The 21,942-nt window shown below is 41.2% G+C and overlaps 1 protein-coding gene across 14 annotated transcripts in view; it reads left to right on the top strand.

Annotated features, from left to right (window-relative positions):
• TBL1X (transducin beta like 1 X-linked) overlaps positions 1 to 21,942 on the top strand; it is a 202,103-nt gene that overhangs the window by 32,445 nt on the left and 147,716 nt on the right. For 3 of the 14 annotated variants that reach the window (XM_077343287.1, XM_077343291.1, XM_077343281.1), the window contains exon 1: positions 3,863 to 4,083. The exons of 1 other annotated variant lie outside the window; for it this stretch is intronic. The gene's annotated coding sequence lies outside the window, so the exon portion shown is untranslated. Of the gene's footprint in view, positions 1 to 3,705; positions 3,833 to 3,862; positions 4,084 to 4,820; positions 5,433 to 6,257; positions 6,614 to 21,942 lie in introns of those variants that run through there. 10 more of the 14 variants (XM_077343292.1, XM_077343282.1, XM_077343294.1 and 7 more) reach the window with 7 other exon arrangements.

The following is a 21,942-nucleotide window of genomic DNA, read 5'->3' as shown; positions in this document are numbered from 1 at the left end:
TAGGATATTCCCATGGTGCCCCCTAGCCAGCCATCTTCTTGAAGGCCTCCCTAATGTGCCTGCTAATTTAACCATGTAGATACTGAGTATTTCACAATAATCAACCTTGACAGCTTTGGCTTCCTACGTTATTGGCTGCCTCTGTGTTATGTCATGACAATTTGTTATTGGCAGTAAGTTCACAAGCTTTCTTTGCATTCCTCTCTGCTCTTTCGGAAATGCAGTCTGTAATGACGAAGCATACAATCCCCTTTCTCCTTGTTGCTTCCTGCAACTTAGACAGTTTGTTTTCAGTGAAAAGCTAATTCTTAGAAGAAGAAAAAAAGCCTATACAACCATAATGAACATAGAGCTAAGGCAGCCTTTCTCAACTTTTTTTACCATTCAGAAACCCCTGAAACATTTGTCAGGCTTTGATAAACCCTAAAACTGGCATAATTGTACAGAATATGGTTGGAAAGCATAGCTGTGTACATGCCCACCCAGAGGCCCTCCCCTTCCTATTCCCTCCAGGCCCATCATTGGTCATCTATGGTCATGTCACCTGATAAATGCTTAACAAATTTTAAACATATATAAAAATGAATTAACTCCCACCCATTTGGAAAACCCTTCCAGGTCTGTCAAGAAACCCAAGGGTTTCTGCTTTAGAATGCTTTGGGCTGATCCTGCGTTGAGCAGGGGGTTGGACTAGATGGCCTGTATGGCTCCTTCCAACTCTATGATTCATGAAACCCTGGTTGAGAAAGCCTGAGCTAAGGTCATGTTTCTAACCCAAAACACAAAGAGACATATTAAGAGTTTTTAATAATCTAATTTTAAATAATGTGTCGGTTACAGATTCCACTGCTGACCATGTATATAGTGGGTTTGCATTGCTGCCAACCTTATGTCAGCTGTATTCATAGGTTTCAGCCTGGAGTCTATGACTAGATATCACTAACATCAATCAAAGTGTACCTTTTGAGTCAACCATTCTAGATTAACCTCCACCAGTGAAGCATGGTTGTGGCTTCTCCGTGGCTGGATGCCACTGTATTGCTTTACCATTTAACTAACAGAATCATATAGGACAGTGAGATCATCAATAGAGGCTTTGCTGAAAGAAAAGAAAATCATTGAAATCTCGCGGATCTAGAGGATGGGCTGTGGCTCAGAGCCTCTAATTTACATGAAGGTGCCAGGTTCAATCCCCATCTTCTACAGTCAAAAGAACCAGGCGGAATATAATTTCAGGTTGTTCAGTGATTACTTGTACTGTTTTAATATCCTAGCTTATTTTAAATGGCTCCTTTGCTTTGGTGTATTGTTTTTTTTGCTCAGGTCTTTTATTTATTCATTTACTTTGTTTATGCCTTGCCTTGGAGAACAAGCAGCTATAGTCGTTAAGAGCAGCAGAATCTCATCTAGAGAACTTGGTTTGATAATCCACTCCTCCAAATGCATATAGCTGGGTGACCTTGGAGTGGTCACAGTTCTCTTAGGACTGTTCTTGCAGAGGAGTTCTATTAGTACTGTCTCAGGCCTACCTGTCTCACAGGGTTTCTGTTCTGGGGAGAGAAAGAGAAAGGTGTTTGTATGCCACTTTGGGACTCCTCTGAGTAATGACAAACAGGGTATGAAGAACCCAGCTCTCCTTCCTCTCCCAGTGGAGACCTAAAGTGTCTTACATCATTCTTCTTTCCTTCATTTTGAAGAGGTGGTACACAAGTTTTCGAAGTAAAAAAAAAGAATAGGGCCCCGTTGATTATACTAATTTTGGATAACATAAATGTAAGAATGAAATATTCTAAAGGTAGCTTTCATTTCAGTGCCATGGGTCTTTTAGGAAACGAAACCCTCAGGAATACTATGGGGCGAATCAGGGGTGTATAGTAGAAAGGAAGAATAGATGGAAATTACATTTTCTTTCCATTAACACAAATTAGGCAGGATACATGACGTTGTTGTTACTATTGCTGTCAAATCACTGCATACTTATGGTGATCCCATAAGGGTTTCATGGCAAGAAACATTCTTAGGAGGTTTGCCATTGCCTTCTTCTTTGTAATAGTCCTATTCCATGGAGGTCTCCCATCCAAATAAGTAACAGGGCCAACCCTGCTTAGCAGCCAAGATCTGACTAGATCAGGTTAGCTTGGGCTATCCAGGTCAGTGCATTAAAAGTGATATTATTATACAGTTTCCTCCCATATTACTATGTTTCTGGATCCATTCCAGTCCACCTTCTGACCTATAGAGTGGAAACAGCACTGGTCACTCTGACAGATTATCCCTAAAGGCAGACTGAGATGGGTTGGCACTGCTCATGTTATTAGACCTCATGGTAGCATTTGGCTTAGTAGATGCCACACCAATGCAGGGATATGGGTGCCAGCTTTGCAGTGGCTGGTCTTCTTTCTCCACAGTTGGGGATAGAGGGTTCCTACCAGGGAAGAGCAGTTGTATCGCTGCCAGCTCTAATGTGGAGTACCCCAGTTGCAATTCTCTCCCCAATACTATTTAACATTTTTATGCACCCTATAGCTCAGCTTGTTTGGGGTATGCTCTGCCTGCATACCTCGCCAAGTATGCCCCCCAAGGGCATTGTGTTCTGCAAATTCCAAACTGTTGGTAGTCTCTGGCCCTAAAGAAGTACAATTGGCCTTGACCAGAGCTAGGGCTTTTTTTGGCTGTGGCTCCACCCTGGTGGAATGAGTTGCCAGCGGAGATCCAGGCCTATTGGAGCTGACAAAGTTATGAAGGGCATGCAAGACCACACTCTTCCACAAGGCCAACACAAGCACAATATGACATCAGAAAGCTCCCCCTCCCTCTGAAAGCAGGTTATAACATCAATCCCAGAATTACTTTAACTTATATGGCACTCAGCTTGGTTTGTAGTTTAAAATTTTAAATTGCTCCTTATAAATGTTTTATACCTACTCTTTTTATTGATGTTAGCCACTCAAAGCCTGTTGCCTGTGGTTAATAATAATAATAATAATAATAATAATAATAATAATAATAATAATAATAATAATAATAATAAATATGGCCTCTTAAACCTGGCATTGCTTGAGGCCTCAGTATATCTTGATTCACTCATTAACTTTAATTGTCATGACTAGTATCTACTGATAAGACTTCTCCCCAATGAATCTATCTAGTTCAAACATAGTAAAATTCCTCACATTGAATGGTCTTGGTTCTGTAGCCTTGTGGAGAAAGTAATAAATGAGTACAAGGTCTTCACTGCATCTTCATAGTGATTTGTAAGAATGTAAAAAAAATGTTTGTGCAGATTGTCACAGATTTTCACTGTATAATCCAGCCCACTCATATACTAGGTCCTTCATGCAGCATCAGATTCAGAATGATTTCATCTGTATTAGAATGCATGCATTAGGCCAAAGGCCAGTATCAATATGTTACAGTCATTGTGCTTTTTATTGAGAGTCAAATGAACTGAAATCAATGGGACTCACTTCCAAGTAAATATTTTTACTACTGATGACTAAGGTTCCTTGTTGATTTTAATACACACTTGACAGCTATACAATAATTTTAACTTTAATGCCAGTGCAGTTTTTAAATATCAGTGCTTTCCACAGTAATCCACACAATCAAGCTGACTTCTCATGTTTAAAATTGAGCACAAGCCCTTTTTTTCTTTCTGCGCAGCTAATAGAGAGTGTGTGGTAGCTGAGGAATGTGTCACAGTAATGCAGAGAGCTGTAATGATGTCAACTTGTTATTTACTTTCCAAATCTGAATGACTGAGCAAGGCGAAAGGAGAATCAATCAGCCACAATGTGACCCTGCAGGCGGAAAAAACACAGCTCTCTCACCAGTAAGAGGTTGGGGGATGGGAGGCACATGTAACCAGGGCAATGTTGCATCATTTACTTGCATCGCTTGTTGTATTGCTCCCTGCTTTTCTCGATAGAATGTTATAGCTCAGTGTGAAGCTGGACAAATCTAGAGGAAAATAAGGAGGAGGGCTCATTCAAGACAAAAGAAGGTCAACATCTGTTTTGAGTGCTGAATGGCAACTCATATGTAATAAAAGCTATTCTGCTGAATCACAATTATGGAGACAGTGTAAGTCTATATTTTCATGTGCTATAATTATTGCATAGAAGCATTGGTTTTAAATCACTCATGAAATATATAGGGTATATAAATATAACTATTATGGGTTGTGTCCTGTTTTTAAAAGGTGAACTCCCACTTATATAATTTTGTTTCTTTTAAAAGCAGGCGTTGTGTTATTACCATTACTAGGTTATGTTTCAAATGACACATAACTGGTTTAGGACTCTCTTTGCTCACCAGAGGGGAAATAACTTTTTAGACATTGGAAAAGAAAAGAAACATAGAAGGTGGATCTGATTGTCTAGTTGCTTAAACAGTAGTTATAGTATTTATTCTATGTGTCTGTCATCAATACCATGTTTATTAATCCCTTTTCCCATCCCTGCCCTGTTTTCTAGAAATAGGTTTTATAATAGACATATAAAAATAAGCACAGAAACTGTGGCAATAAATAAAGGGAGGTTATTCCCTTATGATCCCCTTTTGCTTAACTGGCCAGGGTTAAAATTTCATTTATATGGAGGAGGGGAGAGAGGTGGATATTTTGTTTAATAGAAGAAAACATTTCAGTAATCCACAAAAGTGACTAAGGAGTTATTTCAGGACACACCACTTGGGAAGAGGGGGGGGATTAATCTGATATGGAAGGTGGGGCAGATGAAATACTGCAAAGCATATGCCAACGTTGGAAATTCCGTGTAATTTCTGCTTTCTGCCATTACTGAAGATCAGTGTGGCTGATCTATCCCTCTCCTTCCCCATCCTCGCTGACTGTCTCTATGGATCTATCTGTATGTATGTTTATGTGCTCTATCTCTCTGGGTTGCTGCTGTTGGAGTCTCTGGAGGAAGGCTCTCCTTTACACACCCCAAGCACATTAACTAATGAAGTACTGAGTAGCAGCAGCACCTCCTGACCGCCATTCCGCACCCAAAAAAACTTTCCATTTTCCTGTTCCCACTCTCTGGGACTTCCTTTTGATCCCCTCCCCCCCCCCAGCCCCCTCGTGTGTGTATGTCTGTGCAGAGGAAGACGGGGAGCAACGAGTGTGTGAGGGTTGCCGGAGATTTACAATCTGCCTTCACGCTTTGGGGACCTAGGAAACGAAGAGTTCCGAAGTGTGCGTGCACACGAAAGCTTATACACCTTGAATAAAACTTTGTTGGTCTTAAAGGTGCCACTGGACTCCAACTTTGTTCCGCTGCTGCAGACCAACACGGCTCCCCACCTGAACCATGGACTGCAAGTGAAAGGAAGTCTGTCTTGTGTGTATATGTGGTTTTTGCAGAAGTTGAGGCTTTTTTCTCTGTCGCTTGCCGAAGTGTAAGTGGTGTCCTTATCTCACGTTGAGGGAGGTGAGTTCGGAAAGGCTCTTTTTCTTCAGCAGTGTGGGACCTTTTTTGTGTGTCTTGTCTGTGAAATGTGACAAATGCAGTTCTGAGTCTGAAACGGCGTTGCTTTGCCATCCCCCCCTCCCCCCGGTGTAATGACTTCCAACTTCCTCGTGCTTCCCTTCCCGTGTTGCTGGGCTTGTTGCTATTGTTATTAATATAGAAATAGCTATATTGGTGCCTCGTATCCAGCAGGCTTTAAGGATGGGCCGCCCTTGTGATTTCCACCCCCCCCCCATTTTCCCTGCGTTTCTTTAAAGTGTGACTTGAGTTTATATTTGTGTGCTTAAACGACAAAGTTCCTGAAATCGGCTGCAAAGTCCTTTAAAAAAATGTGCGACATATTTAGTTATTTGCTAGCTTGCCATGTGCACTTCTACTTAAAACTGGTGTTTTTAAAAAAATGTGCTGTAGAAGTGTTGGCTTGGCATGGGGGAGGGGAGGAGAGCCGCGCCGCCTCGCTTTCTGATCGCTGGCATTTATCATGTCGGTTGGGTGGAGGATGGGCAGGAAGGGTGTTGCTGACTATGAGGAACGAACTTGGACGCTTAGACTGTATTTTAAAGTCCAAATGTGCGTGTGTGGAGGGGGGTGGGGGAGGGGACGTGAGAGATTCGCCCTGTAAAATGGTGTAGAGTTTGCATAACCCTCGGCGTGGGGGAGGGGGATCCCATTCATGTACAAGGCTTGAATCAGCAAGCTCTGGGAACTCATGGCTGGGGCGAAGCGTTAAGTTTCGCTGCCACACGGCCTCTTTTGGTCTCCCTCCCCTTCTCTGGATTGTAGCAGAAAATCAGGGTGTTCCATCATCAGTTAAACACATGTTTTGTAAAAGGACAACATGGCAACCTGTTGACTGCAAGTTTGGAAGTCGGGAGTTTCCCCTTCCTCTTTGCCCTACTAAAACCACCAGCACACCAGGATGGCTGGTTGAAGCGATTTACCTTGTTTTATTCCCTTCTTGGTCTTAAATCTCTGCTGCTGACCTATTGCTTTGATTGGGTGCGAGGACAAATTATTGTTTCAGGGTTCAGACTGATGCTCATAATAACGACCCTTTACTGAATTGCCTACTGGATTCTTAAAAAGCCAGTGCCCCTCCCCCACCTTCTGAAAGTTTTGCTGGAGCTTTAGAACTGAAGCAGGTAGGTTACAAAGCCTCTTAAAGATAGCTTAGCTGCAGGAACCCTTTAAAATTGTTTATAAAATATTGTGTGCTTTCTTCCCGGTACATTAGTTGTTCATGAAACTAAAAAGATTGGGTGCAAAAAAAAAAAAGACACTTGTACTGAGAATGTAATAAATGCTAAACATGAAATAATTTTTCTATTTGATAATTTTCAGTTGATGGGTTCCTTAACATTCCTTGTTTTGTTGTAAAATCAGGAAATCTTCAAGTACTATTTCTGTGCTTTTTCATGCTGGATCTTCATGCCTTGACCCATTGTTGGTTAACTGTAAACAAAGTCTTTTGATACAGCAGAAGTCCTTACACTTGACTGTATATGATGGTCTTTTTGTCATATGCCCAAATGTACATTTTTTAAGTTAGTAGGTTATCACATTTTGTTCATTGTGGATATAATCTACCTTTAGAACAAAGTTTGACTCCACTGGCATCTTTAAGACCAACAAAGTTTAATTCTTGATATAAACTAAATTGGTATTAAAGATGCCACTGGATTCAAACATTGTTCTATTGCATTAGACTAACACAATTACTGGCTTGAGTCTATAATCTACCTTTGTATGATACCAAAAATTATGCATCTTAAAACAGAGGATTTACTTTCACAGTCCAGGAATATCAGTGGGGTTATTCCAAACAGCAAGTTTACTGCAGGTTTGTTTACATGTTAGGTGAATCCCAGTGGCCTTCCAGCTGTAGCATTTTTCAAGCTTCTTTGAGTCACTGCTAGTGTTTGGTATGAATGGCTTGATCAAACTCCACCCATCTGAGAGTGCTTTGGTAATGTTATGGTCTCATATCCTGAGGTGGCCATTCCCTAGTTTATTTAATCTTGAAGTCGTATGGCTGATTGATGCTGGTCTATGGCTGAAGAGAGCTTGTGTGGCAAATCAGAAATGTTGAGCTTTTAAAATAATCATGTAAATATTACCATGTTTCAATAAATAGTGTTTGAACAAAACAGTACCCTGTATAAAGTACCATATTTTAACTCATTTCTTGGTTGAACATATATTTCACTCATGTAAACAAATATATTGCAAAGTAAATGAAGGTGTTGTTATTTCATCATCAGTAAAGAGGTCCATGATAACGCACGTGCTTGTGTGTAATAAACAATTTAAGGGAGTAAGTGTGAAAAGAGCTACAGCAAAAATGTGTATAGGGGGTCCCTATCCAAAGTGTATTTTATTTATTTATTATTTATTTATTTGGATTTTTATACCGCCCATTCTTTACAGCTCTGGGCGGTTTACATGGAACAGTTATGAAATTCTTTACATGGAACATTATATACAATAGAGCTTTTTTTAGTACTCCTTTTTTAAAAAAGACAGTAAAGGCAGTTAATTTAAACAGATCAACTATAATGTTCCTCAGTTATCTCTTAGAAACTATTTTTATTAGAAGATTATTTTCATTGTACCTTTAAGCTTGTAACCTGTTTGCCTATGTTGAAAATGTTAATTAAAGGGGAAAAACCCACGATTTTTAAAGTTAAAAGTTAAACATTCATCTTCTGGACTATGCAGCAGCAGCTGCCCAGAGCCCCTTACAGTCTCCATAGAGTCAAGTTACAGACCTATTTCTATGGCTAATTATAGTGATAATCTTCTACCTCTGTGTCTCTATGGTAAACACTCTGTAAATATGGTATTAGCAGTTACAGTGGTAGTGAAATCAGTTTAATACTGAAAGATCAATGAGTATAGCTCCCTGGTGTCCTCAGGACAAGATTTATCTGGGCCTAGTTACTCTCTGCCATAATTTTTAAGGAAATTGTTTATTTATAGCCCAATTTTGTTGTTGACACTCAGGGGGATTACAAAATATAAAAAAGTAATTTGACAGCAATCAGTAAACAATGCAATAGGACTAGGCTTACAAAATTAGAAATACAACAAAAGCAATGTAAATAGTAAATTGTTTACCATACCAATAAGCATCCCTATATCTTGAGGAATGTTCATTATTTGTAACTTCTGTTGGGGGGGGAGGACAAAGGTTGATTTATGCCGTTAATCTGTGATACTCTAGTTCTCCCATTATTTTCCTTTGTATTTTCCTTGTGTGTGTTTTATCTGGTATCAAGGTTGATAGAAGGCCTAAAGGTTGTAAAATCAGGTCAATTTCCCAGAGCGACTGTTTGTACAAGGGCAACCTGAAGGATTTCTGTTTCAGTGGCTTAGATAGATCTATGTTTCCAGGACTGATCATGTTCCATGTTTTAAAAAAAACAACAAACCTGTGAAAAAACATAGGCGCTTACTACGGATCTGCTTACTACAGATTTACAATGATGATGAATTATTCAAATTGAGTAAATTTGTGACACTTTATTTCCCTTAAGAACACAGAGGTATTGGCAGGATCCAGCTGTCATCATCTGCACCTCTGTCATTTCTTATAGTGCAGAAGTGATGCCCTTCTAAATTCATTAGATCAATGGGTTTAGGAGGCTATAACTTTGGTTAGAACTGCACTTTTAGAGCAATGTGCTTCAAGCAAGGCTCTCTTTGTTAGAAATACAGTTTATGGAATGCGCTGCATTGTCCCTCCATTTTGGATTTTATTTCATTTGTAGGATAGCAGCTGCACTTGCTTACAGTTCACTTCTGGGATAGTTCAAGGTTTTGTTTTTATGTACAAAGGCCTTTATATTCTGTGTAAAATATATCTGAGTCAGATCTTTTGCCTTCATTAGACTTATCCACTATAGGCCCTTAGTGTTCCTTTAGTTCAAGAAGTTGTATATGTGACTGAAAGTGAAATCTTTTCAGTTTATTGGAGCAGCTTGCTCATGCGAGCCTTTTAGAAAAATTGTTAAATACAATTATTTTTAGATAGATGTAGCAGCCTTATACATTAAGAATACTGAGCCATCTTGTCTCTGTATGGTCAATTTGGTCTGGTAGTGTCTCTTTAGAGGCTTTTCCACAACATGTGCTATTGAGATCTTTTAACTGGAGATATAATAATTGAACCAAAGGTCTTCATGCAAATAAGTTGCCCTACCAGGGCCTCTTCTTAGCAAGTTAGACTTTGCTGATATTAATTCTTTAATGATGTAGTTTTCATCCCTCTTCCTTCCCAGCAAGAGGGAGCAGGGAAAAGATGTGCAAAGCAGTTTTTAACTCTTTCCTTACTTGCTGCTCCCCCTTCCACTGTTCCCATCAAAGTTCAAAACCATATAGAGAAATCACTTTTCAGTCTGGCAGTGAATGTACTTCAGACATCAAACTGCAACATGGTCTGCATTAATATCAGTAGACAGTGATTGTTGTGTTGACCTCAAAATATACCTTTTGTTGGACCTAAAGCTGTCCTACTCTTGTACCAGTAGATTCAATAATAGCTAATCTACACTGTAACCAATATCCTTTTAGCTCAGTATAGCAACTGCTGTCTAGTGATGTAATTAAACAGGAAACATAACACATGTTTTGTGCAACAATCTCATGCCCACATCATATTGCCTTGCTATTTTTGTGGGAGTGGTGGTGAAATTCTCATTGGAATTCTGTTATTGCCAAGATTTCATTCCCTGGGAAAGAGATACTTTTTTCTGGCATTTTCCCTTGTAAGTTTTTTGGCTTTTCCAAGCTTTCATTACTATTTTAATGTAATTTCTGGTTATGTTCCAGGCTTATTTGAAGTGCGGGGGAGCAGAAGTAATTTTTTCCGTATTTTTTATCATGAGGCAAGATGGAAGTAATTTTGTAAACTATTTTTCAGCTGGTAAATTAAGCTTCCTTTTCTCCCTTGACTATTTTTAGTTAGAAGGAAATAACTGACCTCTTTACTGCAAGACCCAAGTCCTCTGGGACCAATTTATAGGTTTCTATCAAATGGCCTACTTGGACAACTTGGTAGAATTAGCACAACAACAGTTGTGGAACTGGAGATCTCTGCAGTAAGAACAGGTGGCTATGCCTGCAAATACAAGATATGGTATTTTAACTTTCTCAGAGGAATATGTATTAAGGGTAAATATGAATTTTCTGGGGGTTTTCTTCTGTACCTGAGTGTGTTAAAAATATGGCACTAGAAGCTTAAGAGTTGCTTTATTGTTATTTCTATTTCAAATTATATCAAGTTACCTTCCAAATATGCAAAGGAGAGCAAAGTTCATTATGAACTTTTAATACTATCCTTAATTTAGATTATCATGATTTCACTGTATTAATTGGAACCCTATTCTAACCATGTTTATTCAGAAGGAAGTCCCACAGATTTCAGTTTGTCTAGTTGCCAATGAGGTAATTTTAGAATTACCACACTACTCTTTATCAGGAATCTCCAAGGTTCTTCTCATTTGGAACCCTTCACTTGTGCATTTACTGAGGATGAATAACATATGGCAATGATTAGATGGGAGTATGCAGCCTTCCTTGCACACAATTCATAGTGAACAGAAATGGAATACGTTATTGCCAGGGGAACCTTATGTATGTTGTAGCATGGGCAGGAGGGAAAGAAGGGAAAGAAGCAGCATGGGACATGATTATTAATAGCACAGGCTTTCTCAACTTTTTTGCCATTGAGAAAACCCTAAAACATTCTTCTGGCTCCGAGGAAACCTCAGAAGTGATGCAATCATGTAGAATATGATTGGGAAGCATAACTGTGTACACAGCCATCCTGGGACCCCTTCCCTTTCCACCCCTTCCAGGCCCATCACTGGCCACTTTGCGAGTGGGGCAGGTGGGCTGGCATGACCATACATGGTTATATCACCTGATAATGTTTAACAAATCTAAAAATATATTAAATATATAATTAACTCCTACCCATTTGGAAAACCCTTCCAGGGCTATCAAGAAAGCCCAGTTTTTTCATGAAACCCTGTTTGAGAAAGCCTGCTATCGAATCTAGCAGCCCTGACCAGAATGGGCCAAGGAGGTAGCCTAATCTCATCAGACTTCAGACATGAAGCAGGGTTTGCCCTGGTTAATATTTAGATGGGAGCCCATCAATGAAATCCAGGATCGCTATGCAGATGAAGATGATGGCATACTATTCCTCTCTTGCCTTGAAACCCCCACAGGATCGCCCTAAGTTGGCTACAACTTGAGGGCACTTTCCATGCACACAAAATATAGCCAAGATCACATAGGTTTGGTTTGCTATACAACAGGGATTTTTCCTTGGAGAGGGATTGCGGCTCAGTGGTAAAGCCTTTGCTTGGCATTTAGAAGATCCCAGGTTCAATCCCTGGCATATTCAGTTAACTGTTGGTATACCAGACCAATGTACATGAGGGTCTCTTTGCAGCTGATGAGTAGTGGAGCACCAGGAGCACATGCTTCCTACTTCCTCCTTCACTTCTCCTATCCTGTTGTGTCCTTTTCTGATTATCCCTAAAGACTATAAGTCCTTTGTTTCTGCCTTCTCTATTTGAAGAAAATCAATTTTCCTCTGACATCCAGATTTTCTTCTGCTTCACCAGAGCATGATACCTGCTTTGTGACAGGACAAGAACATGGGTTTGCTGGCTATTAAACTGAATGAAATGCTGATAACATATCTGTTTGTCAAAATACTGTTGAAGCCAGCTCTTAAGACATTATATAGCCATCCTCCATGACCTTTGACCAAGTGCACATTGGGCCACACCAACAGCAGTGTGCTCCTTATAGAAAGTCCTTCCACACCTCTAATAAAGGCCAAAGTGCACATAATTTACTAAAGTAGATCCCAGTCTGAGAGCATGAGCTTCTCCATTGAATAGAACTGAATTTATGTACAAGCTAAGTAATCTCTAGCACAGGATCTGAGCCAGTGAAAGCACAGACAGACCAGCAAGGGTCATGCACATCTGAAAAATGCAAGGATATCTAATTTAAGTAAGGAATATTTAAAGCCTGTAATTGTAAATGGTAAACAAGTAACTGGCAAGAGAGATACAGGGGTTGAAGTGACTTTGGTTGAAAGGGCTGCTGCGGGCCAAATATCAGCATTCCTGGAAGAAACTTCAGCCCTTGATCCATTTCAGTCGGGCTTCCGGCCTGGCCATGGGGTGGAGACAGTGCTAGTTGCCCTGACGGATGACCTCCGTCGCCAACTGGACCGAGGCGGGTCAGCGCTGCTGATACTATTAGACCTGTCGGCAGCGTTTGACACAGTCAATCATGAGCTCCTAGCTCACCGCCTTGCCAACGCTGGGATACGGGGGACAGCCCTCAAATGGCTGATCTCCTTCCTCCAGAGTCGCGGACAGAGGGTAGCAATAGGAGAGAGAGTATCTAGCTGTCACCAGCTCACATATGGAGTCCACAAGGAGCAGTCCTCTCTCCTATCCTATTTAATACCTTCATGCGCCCTCTTGCTCGGCTGGTGCAGAGGTTTGGGCTAAGTTGCCACCAATACGCAGATGACACCCAGCTCTTCCTCCTGATGGATGACTGTCCTGACTCCCCCCCAGAATCTTTAGCCAGATGCCTGGAAGCAGTGACAAAATGGATCAAGCAGAATCGTCTGAAGCTCAATCCTGCAAAGACGGAGGTCCTGTGTTTGGGTAGGAAGGGACCATGGGAGGAAGCGCGCCTGCCCATCCTGGATGGTGTGCAGCTCCTAGCGACTCACTCCGCCAGGAACCTGGATGTGATCCTGGATGCTTCCCTTACAATGGAAGCCCAGGTCATGAAGGTAGCACGGCTGGCATTTTACCACCTCCGCCAAGCCAAACTACTAGCCGAACTACCTACCTGAAACCAGAGCACCTAGCCACAGTGATCCATGTGATGGTCACCTCCAGGCTGGACTTCTGCAACTTGCTCTATGCAGGCCTACCCTTATCCTTGATCCGGAAACTACAACTGGTGCAGAATGCCGCAGCCAGGATTCTCACTAAGACATCATGGAGATCACATATCCGGCCGGTACTTCAAGAACTTGGTTGGCTCCCAGTTGAATTCCGGATTAAGCTTAAGGTTTTGGTAATCACCTTTAAGGCCATACGCGGTCTGGGCCCAGTGTATCTGAGAGACCGCCTACCAGCCTATACCCCCAGAAGAGCTCTACGCTCCGCCACCTCCAACTGGCTACAGATCCCTGGCCCTAAAGAGGCAAGTCAGGCCTCGACAAGGGCCAGAGCCTTCTCGGTCCTGGCCCCCACCTGGTGGAATGTGCTCCCCGAAGAGATCAGGGCCCTGCTGGAACTTCCACAATTCCACAAGGTCTGCAAAAAGGAGCTCTTCCACCAGGCATTTGGTGGGGCCGACTGAGCCATAACACCTACAGGTGCCCCCCAGACTGAGGGAACGAACCGACTGAGGGATTGTCAAGTTATTGTTGAAGTGCCGTTCTAATTGTTCCAGTTGATATGTTGTTATTGTTATATTGTTATATTGATTTTGATATTGATTTTGATAGTGTTCTATGTGAATGTTCAAAAATGTTTTATGTAAACCGCCCAGAGCCGTAGGGAAGGGCGGTATAAAAATATAAATATAAGTAAATAAATAAAAATATAAATAAAGCCCGGCCTGGTAAATAAAAATCAGTATTTACCAGAAGGTGAAAGGCATAGGTGGCCCTGACTTTCAAGTGGAGTTAGCTTAGGAGTTCAAATACAAAGGCTTTACAAGAAAGGCACTAGAAGTTTGTGGGAAACAAGGTGTTCTGATTTTATTAGGCAAAACCTTGGCCTTGCAAACAAGAACAGTAACTTTAGTTGTCAGCAGTAGGCCTCAGGCTTCAGAAGGGCAGACATCACCGGCCAAGCTACAGACCAAGCTACAGACCTGGTGAAAGTAAAACAAACTGTTTGCTACAAAAAGGGCGTGCTGCAGAATACCAAGCTATGCAGAGACCAGGAGATTCTTTGGAGGAGCCAGGGCAGAAAGCATGGCCTTCTCTGCAGCTTTAGGCAGTTATGGGTGAGCATTTGAAGACCCCACCAAGCAGGAGATTTGGGGGTGGATCCTCAAAAAGGGTACAATGTCCCAGAGTCCACCTTCCAAAGAAACAATTTTATCCAAGTGAACTGATCTCTGTTGCCTGGAGATGAGCTGTAATTTTGGGGATCCCCAGATCCCACTTGAAGACTGGCATTCCTAAACCTCAGTGGGTTACAATGCCACAGAATCCCCCCCTTCAGGAAAAGCAGCCTTTTTTCCTGGGGGGGGGGGCTGATCTTTATAGCCTGGAAATGAGCTATAATTCCAGGAGAGCTCCAGGCCCGACCTGGAGGTTGGCAACTCTTGAGTTGGAAATATTCTTTGAGGTTTGGATGTGGGACCTCAAAAGGTGCAATGCCTCAGAGCCCACACTCCTAAGCAGCCATTGTCACTTGGGGGGGGGGTTAACCTTTATAATATGGAGATGAGCAGCGATGGCAGAGACAAAGGGTAGCCTTGCAGGCTGAGGTAGAGGCAGAGTGGTGTGGATGTGTCTCACCTGGGCAGTGGGCTCTGGGTAGACCTTAACAGCAGTTTTCTAGAGTGGTCCTGTTTTTTTGCACAATGGACTTTATTGCTAGTTGCTAGTATATAATTGAGCCTCTTGTGGCGCAGAGTGGTAAGGCAGCAGACATGATGTCTGAAGCTCTGCCCATGAGGCTGGGCGTTCGATCCCAGCAGCCGGCTCAAGGTGGACTCAGCCTCCATCCTTCCGAGGTTGGTAAAATTGAGTACCCAGCTTGCTGGGGGGTAAAAGGTAATGACTGGGGAAGGCACTGGCAAATCACCCCGTATTGAGTCTGCCATGAAAACACTAGAGGGCGTCACCCCAAGGGTCAGACATGACTCGGTGCTTGCACAGGGGGATACCTTTACCTTTACCTTTTTAGTATCTAATAATGTATGACACAAGCAAACATCTTGGAATGCGCCTGTTTGATGATACAGCCTTACACAGATACATAGGCTGTGAGACTTGGGTTTCCCCAGGCAATTAAAACCCTTAAAAAATCAGCATAACTATTTTCTTGCAGTTCTGTAGCTAATAAAGTTGGATGTGGTTTGATGTTGTAATCCTCTTTCTCTCAGATACACTCAACTGTTGTAATATGCTTTTGTGCAGCAAACACCCCAGTTGGAGGGGGGTGGAGAAAGAAACGGAGGGCAAAAGAGAAGGAGGAAAGATTTCAATGTTGGTCATTTATTTTATCTAGGGCTTACTGCTAAGAGGTGGGCATTAAAATTGTACAATTACATTCATCTCTGTAAATTAAAATTATCTACTTTTATATGGGAGATATGGCAATTACAGAAGATCACAGTTTTAACTGTGCTGGTTGCCAAAGAAATTAAAACAAAATCCTCTCAAGTGATTAGGCAGCTGATCTTGACAAATAGAGTCTTGTATTTTATTCCAGTCATTTTATGGGAATTTTAATTAACATTTGATATCTATTCAACAGAGAAGCATGCTTAATATATATTTTATATATTATTATAATATATATATATATATTTTCCATTACCATAACTTGTTCTGCTAGTTAGAGAGTAATGCTAGGAATAAAATATATTAAAATGTTTAAATGAGTCAACAATAAGTATAGATATCTTATAATGCTGATCTGTGCATTTGTAATTTCATTGTTGAGTTCCCCTTGATGTCAATTGTGAAAGGACAACCGGTTTAGAGCCCTGCAACCCGACTATTGTCAGGCCCACTTCTAAAGCAGCAACATTATCTGCCAACTTGTTTCCAAGTTCAGTCCCAGGTGCTAGTTATAACTTTGAAAGGCCTTCATGGCTTAAGACCCACATATCTAAACAAGCATCTCTTCATTTGGCCCTGTGCACCAACTGCAGTCTTTTGGTTTCCTCCTTTGTGGCTGACCACTTGGCAACTACTAGAGCCTGCTCCTTTTTGTGGTAGTTCCCACCTTGTGGAATGTGCTTCCTGAAGAGGTGAGGGAAGATGTTGTCTTTAGAAGCTTTTAAGAGGTGTTGCATGACTGTTTTATTTGTGAGGGTGTTTAATGGGCATTAAGCTATAGGCATTTTCTTGAGGGGAGGAGTTTTTAATGAGGGTTTATGGTATTTTGTGTGTTTTTAATCTTGGAATTCTAAACAGCCCAGAGCTATAATGGAAAGGTGAGGCATAACTATTTTTTAAAAATAAAACATTTAGCTCTTTTCCAATGGTTGGAAAACTGGCCAAGCATTACCTGTGCTGTCCTGGATTGTCTGTTCCTGTGCAATGTGTGTGTTCCACTGCTTACTCTGCACAGGTGTGACACCACAGCATATGATATTTTTCCTTAACAAAAACTAGCGACAGAGCTGATAATACATTTAAAATATCTGTGCTAGCTAATTGTGAGCTTTTTAAGGCTTAAATATTGACATTATTATTTATTCTTTCAATGGTTGCTTCATTAAGTAAAATTTACATCCTTTTTGGCTGCATATTAACTCAGGACAACCTGTAAAATGGGAAAACAAGAGCAGAAAGTAGCATGAGATTCCTGCCTTGTTCCAGACCCAAAGAATTAGATGTTTTGTTGTCTGAGGAGCAAATGAATGATGCATACTACAATGTACTCACTTTTCCAATGTGGCATTATCAGCAATTCATTAATCCTGTCCCCAAAGCGCATCACTTTGCAGAGTACTGCACTTCTGAATTCAAAACAAAAATCCACGCTTTTACAATTCAGCGTTTGGGAAATGAATAATTTTGTGCTTTGATGGCACTGATGAAAGGGGCTATTGTGCTATCTTGATTAGCACATGTACCACTCTTACATAAGAGTTGTGCTTGGAAAAGGGATGTGATGAATTTATGCTGATTTTAACACATTCCAGTAGCCTGAAGCACATTGATTTGCAAAGTCCTGCCAAAAGCCATGAGCTTCACAATGAAATGTATGCAGCAGATTTTGTTTAGAGTGAAAATATGGGCCTCAATTGTTTATAATAAAGATCTATTAATTTTATTTCTACCTTGCCAGTAGGTTTTTGCCTAAGCAGCTCTTTGGCTCTCTTGTTTTCTTTTTTTGTTTCTGCTTGACATTTTTAGGGACTGGATGCATGTCTAATGTTAATCCATCTACCTAGCCCCCAGTGTCTCTGTAACCTAATTTCTATAAGTAGGCTGTTAGGAAAAAAGCAGCCCACATAGTATGAACTCACAAATGGATTATGTATGCAGGCTGCACATAATTAAAACTGTTGTTAACATCTTCATTAGAAAGGTCAAATGTTGAGTCACTCGATTGTGTGATATTTTTCCCTACAAGATTGTAAGCATTGCTTTCCGAGTCATACCAGTAAGTCATCTAGCTCAACATTAATCTTCTGACATGGTCCAAAATAACAAAGATGCTGATCGGTGTTCAGTTCAGTTCAGTTCAAACTTTATTACAGTCATTCAGACCAAGTTGTATGAAGTTAATACATAAAAGACCAAAAGAATATGGTCATTTGATATAATGCAATTTAAAACAGATCATAAAATAGAACTTAAAATTATGCTACTTTAGAGCATCGGATTTTTATGGCGGCGGCACAAAATTTAGCCAGCTGAGTTGTCCCCTGGGGGGACTCATCACTTAGCAGCTTCTTTGCTCGATCTACATCATGATGGTCTGGCAACTTTTTAAGGAGTGGTTCAATCAAGTTGTTACGAATGTCTACATAAGCAGGGCAGTTGAACAATATATGCTCTCTTGTATCAGTTTCGCCACTCCCACAAAAACATTGTCTCAGTGTAAGGGGAATGTTCTTATAGCGACACTCTACAAGAGCTGAAGGCAAGATGGAGCATCTTGCAAGGGTGCTGATCAGTGTTTAATAGGGTTGTCAACTCAGGGTTGGGAAATTCCTGGAGACTCTTGGTGTGGAGCCTAGAAAGCGGTGGGACCTCAGCATCATATAATGCCATAGTCCACTCTCCAAAGCAGCCGTTTTCTCCAGGGAAACTGATCTCTGCAGCGTGGACAGTTTTCATTCTGGGAGATCTCTAGGCTCTACCTGTAACATATACAGTATTTGCTGGCGTATAAGACTACTTTCCCCCCCTGAAAAACATGCCTCCAAGTCGGGGGGTCGTCCTATACTCCGGGTGCACTTCAGTTGGGATAGACATAGCTGCCCATAGTGGCCCATAGTACTGTAATGTAATGTAACAAACTCTATATTTTGAGTGGAAATGTTGGGGGGTCGTCTTATATGCCCAGTCGTCTTATACGCCGGCAAATAGTAAGTCATCCCAACTATACCTTTCTTATAGCTTGGAAGAGTGAAACTGCAAACTCAGAAAGCTTAACAAGTACTAGGAACAATGTTACTGTTGAGGACCTATGTCTTTTGCTAGATTGCCTCTGCTACTCTTTATAGAGTTGGCCCAGTCAAACAAATATCTTGGCGCAAGCAACAGAGACGTAAGCTTTTGTGCTAATGGCTGGTTTGGCTGAAGAGAAAGTTGGGAACCAAAGCGTGTAGGTGACCTAGTAGATTTACAGAATAAGAACCCTCATATTACTGGATTTTGCTTCTTGATTTTCCTTAGGTATAGTTTGGACAAACCTTGTGCTAGGTATAGGGACAATAGTTTTAGTATGGTAGTTTAATCTGTGTTTGTGTGGAAAAACTTCATGGATTTTTGTGTACATGCTTAGAATAATTTAGAATTTTTTAATGGGGTGAAGCTAACTTTAGATGGATTACCACGGTTCAGTGGCAAATTAAATTTGTAGATTATTCTAACATTCTCTCTTACTTATCGAGTTCTCCGTCCACCATCAATCGTGGACTGAGGGGCGGGGAAGAGGAGTGGCAATCCTGATCCATGATAAGATCTCCTTTAGGGCTTTCCCTGCACTGACAATTCTGGGAAATAATTCTGGGAAATAATCAATCTCTCCCTTTCAACCGGAGAATTCATGGAACAACTAAAAGAGGCAATGGTACGCCTAGTACCCAAAAACCATCCTTGGATCCACAGGACCATAACAAGAAGAAGAAGAAGAAGAAGAGTTGGGTCTTATATGCCGCTTTTCCCTACCTGAAGGAGGCTCAAAGTGGCTTACAGTCGCCTTCCCATTCCTCTCCCCACAACAGACATCCTGTGGGGTGGGTGAGGCTGAGAGAGCCCTGATATCACTGCTCAGTCAGAACAGTTTTATCAGTGCCGTGGCGAGCCCAAGGTCACCCAGCTGGTTGCATGTGGGGGAACGCAGAATCGAACCTGGCATGCCAGATTAGAAGTCCGCACTCCTAACCACTACACCAAACTGGCTCTCTACTACTGTCCCATCTCACATCTAGCGTTTCTGGGGAAGTTGGTTGAAAAGGCTGATGTGGACCAAATATCAGCGTTCCTGGGAGAAACTTCAGCCCTTGACCTATTTTAGTCAGGTTTCCAGATTGGTCATGGGGTAGAGACAGTGCTAGTCGCCCTGACGGACGACCTCCGCTGCCAGCTGGATAAAGGCAGGTCAGCAAAGCTGGCTGCACCCTGATTGGCCCTGCACCTACAGCTCCCGCCCTCCCTTCCTGGATGCTAGCCACTTCCTGGATGCTAGCCACTTCCTGGATGCTAGCCAGCGCCTGAGAGTGAGAGACACAGAGAGTTCTTCCAAACTGAGCCCTGATTGCCTGCTATGTCTCCTGCTGTGAGAGAGACAGACAGAGAGCCGCCCCAAACTGCAAATGAGCCCTCATTCCCTGCTACATACCAGCCCGCTATGGCTCCTGCTGAGAAAGAGAGATCTGCATCCGCCAGTGTCCCCTGGGTCCTAGCGCCCATTGAATTCCTGGTTGCAATGGGCTTTCTTGCTAGTATAAACATAAAATGGTAATAAAAGGTTTGCTAATAATTCTATTGTTTTGTTGTTCTAATACTTTTGGTTATTTAAAAAAATTTGAATAGATCTGTATAGCAAAGTGGGAAAAGGCATCATGTAATTTTTGTATGACAGTTACGCTGGTGCTTGTTTTCATATCTTGATATAGGTAAAGAGACATTTTTTTCTTATGGGGTAGTAAGATCATTAATTAATGTTTGGGAAGACTTGAAGTAAGTAATAATTAGTGCTGGTTTAATAAGTAGAAAAATATGAATGCAAAATTGTCCATATAAACAGGCCTCTAAGCCCTTACCCCATACTTGAATTTATTAGCACCATTAATTTTGCTACTGATTCCATGGTTTGACGATGGGCCTGACTTAGTTTCTGTTTGTTTCCAGGATATTCTGGAGTTGTACCATTTCTGCATGCCCAAAATTCTTTGTACAAAAAAAACTAGTACAATGTAGAGAAGACAAGGCTATGATCCCTGACATTAAGTTTCCCTCAGATGTTGAACAGGAAGGTTTCTTCACCTGAATCCTGAGCTTATTTTCATGGGAACATGGAATGCTGTACATGCTTGTGTGCACATTTGACCTTTTAATGTAGTTTTAAATTGTATTCTGTGTTTATTATTATTATCTCCCCTGCCTCATGAGTTGTTAGGAATAAGGTGGGCTTACAGCATGTTAGATACATAAATGTAGAGTGGATCTAAATTAGTAGTTCTGAACTGTGAGACTCTAAAGCAGGCTTTCATTCTTTCATAAGGGAGTCAAGGAACCAGAAGGAAGAAAAGGAACAGAGTGAACTGGGACAGGAAACTCTGGAATCTTGATAGTAAATATGGGTTAACCTCTCCATAATGTGAAATGGCCATTACTGTTGCTCAGTAATGCTGTATATTTATAAACACTTAAAACATTCAGTGAAATACGATTATAGGATTTATTGGAGCAGACAGGGCCAGGAGGGAATAGTGTAGAATTACTTTGTAAGTGGCCTGAAAAAGTACCTTCAGAAGTGTGATTTATTTAAAATATATATACTAGAGAGCCATCATGCTAAAGGAATTGCAAGCAACATCATATCTTTCTATATTTTCAGTTAGTTTTCCAATCCTGTCTGACTCCACTCAAATAAGTGTTGAGCAACAATGTGTGGTACAGTTTTGACATTCAATGTATTATGTAGTCAAGCCTGTACTAAGGCTTCCTTCTCTCTCACTCCCAACTTGTTTTGATAATTTCCATGTGTAATTCTTTTGTGTAAACTTGCATATAAGGCTCTTCATTTTAGAGTGAAGATTTAAAAACATCAAACCAGGAACAGTTCTAGTTCAAGCTGGCATTGATATGCAGGGCCAAACAGCATTATACAGTTTTTAAGAAGTCTAGTCCAGGGTACATGTTCAGCTCCAAAATAGGCCAACACTCCCCACCCAGACCATTTCATTGTAGGAAAACGGGATGTGAGGAAGGCAGGAGCCCCTCCCCCATGATGTGGGTCTGAATCAAAAAGGGCTTCCACAGTTG

This window comes from Paroedura picta, chromosome 6 (assembly GCF_049243985.1).
Source record: "Paroedura picta isolate Pp20150507F chromosome 6, Ppicta_v3.0, whole genome shotgun sequence".
NCBI lineage: Eukaryota > Metazoa > Chordata > Lepidosauria > Squamata > Gekkonidae > Paroedura > Paroedura picta.
Note: the sequence above shows the minus strand (reverse complement) of the source record. Positions and strands in the feature narration are given on the sequence as shown.